The sequence below is a fragment of the Schistocerca cancellata genome, chromosome 1, assembly GCF_023864275.1.
Source record: "Schistocerca cancellata isolate TAMUIC-IGC-003103 chromosome 1, iqSchCanc2.1, whole genome shotgun sequence".
Taxonomy (NCBI): Eukaryota; Metazoa; Arthropoda; class Insecta; order Orthoptera; family Acrididae; genus Schistocerca; species Schistocerca cancellata.
In genome coordinates this window covers 285443850-285452437 of record NC_064626.1, presented here as the reverse complement: position 1 = coordinate 285452437, position 8588 = coordinate 285443850, and positions in this window count along the sequence as shown.

The window sequence follows — 8588 nt, the reverse complement described above, 5'->3', positions numbered from 1 at the left end:
TTCAGCTCTAAACATCTTTTAATTCCTCTGTGGGTGTCAGAACTGGAAAGTTCTCCACCTTTTCCACATTATATTCATCTGGTTTTACACATTAATCCATAATTTTTTTGTTCTAAAAATATTAACCCCCTTTCTCAGGTATTCACACTTATCTGGTTGTGACTTTAACCTATGTGCCCTTGATGTAGCCAATATTTCTTGCAGCCTCTCAGTACTTTCCTTTAAAGAACCTATGCGGCAAGTGCTGTCAACCAAATGCACTAAACATTTTGTCCCTTGCAACCTTCCCAAAGCAGAATTGATTAGTTTCTAAACTGTACTTGTTGAATTCCTTAAGCCCATTGCCATCCTTTTATATTTGTAATGCTGAGAATTTGTACTGAATGCTGTCTTTTCTGTGTTTTCTGATTCCATTAAAAATCTGATAGTATTCAGTGGCAAAATTTGAAGCAGAGAAATACTGGCTTTCCCCAATTGGGCCAGTCTCTCCATTATGTTGGGGACAGGAAAGACTTCCCCCACTGAAATTTCATTCAACTTTTTATAGTCTGTTATCAATCCCTATTTCACTATTCTACAGGCGTCTCATATTTTCAGTACTAGCAATACAGCTGTGTTTTATGGACTTGGACACTTAGTTGACTGTATGCTTGTTAATAGTTTTCTCAAACTGCTCCTGTAATACAGGGTGTACGTAAAGTCCAGGTACACTTTCAATTATTTATTTTACAAGAACTAAACATTGTACAGATATCATACATGTTGCATTTTGAAGAGAAATTCTGAAAGTTTTTTTACAAACATTTTATATGCTAACCATGAGTGACACGGCAGACGTCAGTACGGTAATCAAATTCTTGTCATATGTGTCCCAGCATGGCATCATCGACTGTGGCAGTCACTTCCTGTATTCTCTCCCGGATCACATGGTAGGGGTGGTACATACATCAGATCTTCAATGTGTTCCCACAGAAAAAAGTCACACGGAGTGAGATCTGGTGGTCGGGGAGGCCATTTCGAACTCCAGCACACAGAAGCTCGCTCTGCACCTGAACTTGTCATGTTTGCGACTAGTGCTGACTATCAGTAAATTACCAAACTACGCTGTGACAGTATACACGAAGGGGAAAAAAAAAAACTCTCAGGGTTTCTCTTCAAAATAACATATATATAATACATGTACAAGGTATGGTTCTTGTGCAATAAGTAATTGAAAGTGTTACTAGAATTTATATACATCCTTTATTGTCATTTCCACATCCAGTATTCTTACGGATGTACATTCACAATTTTTCCATTATGTCCTGCCAAAACTGGAAGTGCATGTGTTACTGTTTCTGTGTGACAATTGTCACCTTTTAGATAAAATACACCACAATATGCGCTACACTTTGTATCACTCTTCTTTATCAAGATGATCTGTTCAGATCACTTCTGTGTCCATGTTGTTTATTGCCTCCTGTACGGTTTGCATTGGTTTTCATTTTCTCAATCGGTTTGCCTAATACTTTCAGTGCATTCAGATTACATTTGACCTTGCTCGAAGCCAATACACTGAGAAGAAATATCCCTTGCTTTTTTTGTACTGCAGATTTGACTATATATAAGCAGGACACTATTTATTTCCTCCTCCTACTCCTCCTCCTCCTCCTCCTCCTTCTTCTTCTTCTTCTTCTTCTTCTTCTTCTTTAGAGAATAATTATTTCTTTTTGTTACTGGGATTCAGCCTTGCTTGTACGCGCATCCTTAAAGTGGTTTTTTTTTTTTTTTTTTCCTAGCATATATTCTTGCATCACTTTCAGGTGGCCCACTATTTTGCCTTAAAGGTAATGCATGACTTGGCTCTGAATTGCATTTATTACTTTTTCCTTCATTTTTCACTGTTTCATCTTATCTCTAGTTTGCGTGGGACTTACCCTACTACTCATAGATGCCTTTCGCCATTTACTGTTTCCATTCATTTCCATTTTATTTGCAGTCTGACTCATGGACTTCCATAACACACAGCTCCTTCAGTGTTATGTGTTTTCCATTACCTGTTGTTGCCACACCACGTATGGGTTTTCTACACACTTCTGATGTTAGTTTAGTCTCATGTACTGTCATCAGCAGAATATTTCAATCCTGTATTCTAGTTACACTCTCACTATTGTTAATCACAACCATCTGCTTTCTCAGGAAGATGCTTCATACTAAACCATCAAAAGAAATATTAGATCCTTGTCCTTATGGTATGGAATTTGTGCTTTACTGCCCTGTTATTAGTAATTGCACATTAGTGGTTCCCAAAGTGTTTGCTGTGCCTTGCATCACACCCTTAAGTTGATAGATATCTTCCCTGCTGATTATTGCTTCTTGTGTGAGGATCTCTTCTTTTATAAGCTTTATGTGCATGCCAATATCCATCAGCCTATCTGTGAGTCACCATTTCCGCTATGCGGTGAGTAGCAACTTTCCTTTTCATAATATTGTTACATTCCAATATTCATTAACAATCACAACCATCTTTCTAATTTGCAGCCATATACCATCATGGCTTTGTTTCTTGCTTCACAGCCTATGGCTCTAACTTGTGGCCATTTCAGCATGGTAACATAAGACTGCTTCGTGTTCCAAATCATTAGTTTCACTTGCTACTGGTGGACACAATCCTTAGGGGAGGTCTCATGTGCCCATTATCAGTTGCACTTGTAACACTTAAGTGTTTTGCAATTGTGTGCATGATGCCTGCATTCTTTGTGTTTTTCACAAACAATTATTGTTTTACATTCATTATTTGTGTGCCTTTGTTTATTGCACTGATAAAAAAAATTTTGAAATCTCACCCTCTTCCTTCTTTATGGGTGCTGCTACCCCTTGTACCCGTTTGGCCTCCTACAGTCCCTAGCCATATGACCCCCCTACCCACATTTATAACATCTTTCCCCTAAGTTACTTCAAATTTCAAATGCTTTATGAGCCATTCTTGGGAACTGCCCTCTTCTTTCATCAACAATAATGTGTTTCCCTTTTTCAATATTACTACAACTGTCACCTAAGCTCATTTGTTCATACCAGCTTCATAAAATAGTCTGATCCTGTCACTTGCTAGACCCCATGTGAAGCAAGCCTGTTGTAGTGCACATACTAGTTCTAATGGACTCTGTAGTTATGCTGCCACTGTTACTCTGTTACCCGCATCACTGAATGCTTTCGATAATTCATCTGTTTGATTTACCCATAATGCAATTACTTCCCCTGGGTGTTGTCTCACTTGAAATATTCTAAACATGTAAAAACCAATGGTGTGCTTATCTGAATAATTTTCTTCTAAGATTAACTTTTACTTGGTCCCAATTATTAGCTCTAACACAGACAGTTAATTTTGCCCTAGCTTCTCCCCTAATTTTAGACTTGTATTGTAATAGCTTGACTAGAAGAAGGGATCAGTTGGAAGGACATGTTCTGAGGCATCAAGGGTTCACCACTTTAGTATTGGAGGGCAGCGTGGAGGGTAAAATTGTAGAGGGAGACCTAGAGATGAATACACTAAGCAGATTCAGAAGGATGTAGGGTGCAGTAGTTACTTGGGAATGAAGAAGCTTGCACAGGATAGAGTAGCATGAAGAGCTGCATCTAATGAGTCTTTGGACTGAAGACAACAACAACAACAACAACAACAACAACAACAACATTGTAAAAGCAATGATTTATCTCCGAACACCGCATTTGTATTCTCTGACCTCACTTCCTGCCTTGGGATGCCTGTACACAACACACCCCACATTTGACTCCACAAATTGTATGTTGTATTTCAACACATGTCCTATCATTAGCTTTGGATGGAGATGTTGTCAGCATTACACAATCATGACATTGATGACAGTGTGGACTGAGGTCTACTAAGCTACCTTTAATGGAGAAATGGATTGTTAGCACAAGTGATTTTGAAATGGAGATGAGAGGTTGTTGGCTTAGTAGGAGGTGAATAAGTGCAAATGCTTAAGGGTATAATTTAAGAACAATTCATTTCTCAATAGTTCAACATTTTCGGAGAGATGTCTTACAGTGGCTTTATAGCTTTGCAGATCTGTGAGTATACCATATCACTCTACATGTTTGTCCTTTCCAGATACTCTTGGTTTCCAAGTTCTGCCTTTTTCTATGAGAGACAAGTGCTCTGCTTAGAAATTGTTCCAGCAAAACAAACGTACTTTTACGACAACGGGTGGCAAGTGTGAGGCAACACTTACTCATTTTTATGTTCTGACTCACAAAAAATATCAATTATTACTTATTGCTGCTACAGAGACAAACTCTACAAAGCTTATTCTTTTCTAACAGGTAGAAAACTTGAGATAATAACTATTACTGGATACGTAACCTCCCTCGAATGTGTTCGGATTTCTTGCAGGTTTTACTGCATCAGCATCAAAGTGTCACTTTGTGGTGACAGCTCCTGACTCATCTATCATACTCCTACTAGTTGCTTCCTGTACTGCTACTACTACTAGCAACCGCATGGTAATCAATCCTAACTTGTGGTACTGGCTGATTTGTTCCTGCCCACTGGCCATTTATATACTGGTTTTTAAGGGACTTAAATGTGAGTTCCTCCCATAGAAATGTTTTCCCCTGACTCTTCCAAAGGTCTTCCTAAAGCTTCTTCCAGAACATTCTAGAAGATTCTTGAACAGCACCTAGGCTCTCAGTGTCTAAGGCAGTGTGAAAAACATACAAGAGAAGAAACGAAAGAAAGAAAGAACGAACGAACCATTACAGCACTGCTGTTGCCTCAGCAGATTTTCGAGAAGTCTGACTTCACAAGGAATGCTGACTCACTTTTTGATGTCCACCTGACACCACACCTTGTGCATTATCTTAGGGTTAACAAAGTTTGTCTCATTTCCTCACAGCCATGCCAATTTTTATGTTTAAAATTTGCCATCAGAGTACTGTGTGCCCCCAAAGAGAATCTCTGATAATGTGGACTGAGTCCTCTAGCCTGTTACCCATTATCTACCCTTCTATATAAGACACTACTAATCTTTTCCTCTACCAACTCACTACAGTTCCCATCCCTTTACCACCTGCTGAACTACTCGTTGCTGTTGGCATCACCTTTCTTGACACTAACATCCCCAATACCCATGGCCTTCTTGCCATTATTGAACAGTACCTTCTTTACCAACACCCGATTGACTACAACCCTACAACCTCCTCCCTGGTCACCCAAGACCAACTATATCCTCACCCAGAGCTACTTCTCCTTTGAACAAATCACCTACAAGAAAATCAATGATACAGCCCGCATAAATCACCTACAAGAAAATCAATGATACAGCCCGCATGATACCAGTCTGTGTCAGTCTATTCATGGCCCATCTAGAGGAACCTTCCTGAGTTACCCAGAATTGCAAACCCCTCATCTGCTCCCAGGAGGCTCACCGGTCTTTGAAGAGTTCATGCTTGGCCACTACAGGAACCCAGCATTTATAGCACCTCTTCCCATTCCATGCTGCATGAGAACAGTCCATCATGTTTTTTCCTTCTTTCTTTATTCTCCATTTCCTCCCTTTAAGTGTCTGAGATCTCTCTTTGTTTCCTCTTCCTCACTGTGCACTCCTGAAGGCCAGCCTACACTTTAGAAATGCAACAGGTGACTGGGTAACACGTGATTGCCAGCCCCAGGCCGACAGATAGGGTTCACACGTACCTCCTGGTACAGGCCAGACCCATGGAGGGTGATTGCCAATTGGTTCCTCTGTCTGGAGTTCAGGAGGTGTGACCTGAGGTGTGAACAATCACCTAAGGCGGATGAGCATCTCGGCGTCTCTTTGACGGGTTCTCCAGTCGGAAGGAGACTTTTTTCGCAACTAGCCAATCATCTTCATTTCAGTCTATGTCTAACAAATGGAGATGGCATGATGCTAAAGATTCAACGAGCCTCCCAGCTGCACCTTGTTTCCTAATGGTGTCATGTGCCAAAGGAGGTTGGTCTTTTGCTGCAGTTAAACTGTTTATTATTCAAAAAGTGGTTGAAGCAGGCTTTGTGAAGTACTACTCTCACTTATGTAATGGGACTTTGCTTCTGGAGACCATTGTGATTTTCAGGCCCAACAACTGCTTGCCACTTCACTTCTCTGTGGATATCCTGCTCGTGTGGAGGTCCATTGTATGCTGAATTCTTTGCATGGTGTCATTTACAATCGGCTGCTTTATGGTCTGGCTGAGGAGGAAATCCAGCATTAACTCTCAGATCAGGGCATGACTGTGGTCCATTCCATAATGAAAAAGGTTGATGCAAACTTAATGCATACACACACTCTTTCTCTCGCATTTGACGGAGTGCTGCTTCCCCATCAAAGATTAAGGCAGGCTATGAAGTCATCACGGTTTGATCATGCATTTTGAACCTGAAGCATTGTTGCCATTGTCAACATTATAACCACACTTGTGTGTCCAGCCAAAACACATTCAAATGTGTTACATTTGATAGAGATGCTTGCAAGTTGTTGGCTAATTGAAAGACCTGCATTTTACTATCCAGCACTTACAGTACCATTCTTGCTATGTTTTGCTCCAACTAGAACAGGGCCATGCCAATTTGCAACCTCCAAATTAAAACTCTAGTTGTGAAATTGCCCAGTATCGAAGTAGTATCCACATCTCCTTCTCCTACAGCTGTGCAGCAAGCCACCAAACCTTTGCCCCTGGCAGCAAAATCATCTGCTACAAAACTGGCAGACCAGAAAGGACAAAAGGACACTCTCATGAAGACTTTTTATGTCCCTTCATCCAACAAACATCTGAGTCTTTGTCTGCTTGACATAAAGGCTCTAAGAAATTGAACAATGGCAAAGGATCTTCTCCTTCCCAGCTCAGAAATCTTCTTCAATGGTGTTGCCACATGATACTCTCACCTGGCTGATCTCCATTTCGCTGGTGCACACTGCCTACCATTTTTCTGTACTGGAGTCCATTGGCCAACCCAGGGAGTGTGCTGATACTTCTTTAGATTTAATAGAACTGGATCCTCCACCCTCTGTGCCCCATAGCTGCGAGTTATCAAAGGCTGGCATTTGGCAGTGGCTGAGTGAGGTGACCACCCGTCATTTGTTGTCTCCTCCTTATTTCCCATTATGACTCTTCTCCGATGGAATGATGGTGGCATTAGATCCAACAAGGAGGAATTACAGCTGCTCTTAGAATCACAGCATCTGGTTGTTTTGTGCCTCCAAGAAACGAAGTTGAATCCTTGCGACCACTTTGACCCCTCATGTTTCCTTCCAGCACACTTTGACCTTCCCCCTGAAAACAGCATTCCACCTCATGGAGAAGTCATGGTGCTCATTCAGGATGACATCCCCAGCCAAGTCATCTCACTGAAAACCCAGCTGCAAGCTGTTGCAGTCTGCATTTTCCTTCCTCTTTTCATCTTTTCCCTTTGTAATGTCTACATGTCTCTATCATTTGCTCTCACAGGGGCAGACTTACTCCAGTTTATTGGTCAGCTCCCTCATCCCTTTTTGCGGCTTGGCAACTTCGGTGCCCGCCATCCCCCTTCGAGCTCTGCGAACACCTGTCCAAGAGGTTTCCTCTTGTCTGACCTTCTCAGTCAACTTGACCTCGTCTGTCTTGATACTGGAGGACCTGCATTTCTTTCAGATTCTACCCACACATATTTCCATTTGGACCTCTCATTCTGCACTGACCGGCTTGCCCGTCATCTCAAGTGGTCCATTCTCTTTGACATACACTCGAGCAAGTATTTCCTGTGCTCTATCCGTTTGCTGAATCCAACCCCCATCTGCGTGTAAACTCAATTGACTGCCTGCTAAGGCTGACTGGAGGGTATATTCCACCATGGCAATCATCAACGAACAACATTTCCCCAGTTGTGATGACCAGGTAGAGTACTTTACAAACATTATCATTACTGCTGCAGAATGTTCCATACCTTGCACCACTTCTTTACTGTGTCGCTGTCTGGTCGCTATGTGGACTGAGGCATGCCGTGATGTGATTTGCACTTGAAGACATGCTCTCTGCACTTTGAACAGTTGTCCTACAATGAAGAACTGAATTAATTATAAACAGCTGCATGCACAGTGTCATCGTATTCTTCAGGACAGCAAAAAAGCTAGCTGGACTTCCTTTATTAGATTTTTTAACAGCTTCAGTCCCTCTTCCATCTTGTGGGGGCAACCTCGCCGCTCTCTGAGATGATGGTTCATTCCCCGATTTCTGGACTGAATGATGTCATTGTGCACCCTATTATGATTTCCAACACCTTGAGCTACTATTTTGCAGAGATTTTGAGCTCCACCCACCATCACCTCACATTCCGCCCTACCAAAACAAGTGGAGGCCGGATGGATGGTATCCTTCTCCTCTCAAAATCATGAATGCTACAATGCTACATTTGCTATGAGGGAGCTTGACCATGCTCTCACCTCATCCTGATGTTCTGCCCAAGGACTGACCAGTGTTCACATTCAGGTGTTGCGGCATCTGTCTTTTGTGAGCAGGCTTTTTCTCCTCCATACATACTACCACATCTGGGCAGATGGCACATTTCCCAGACACTGACGTGAAGTCACTGTCAT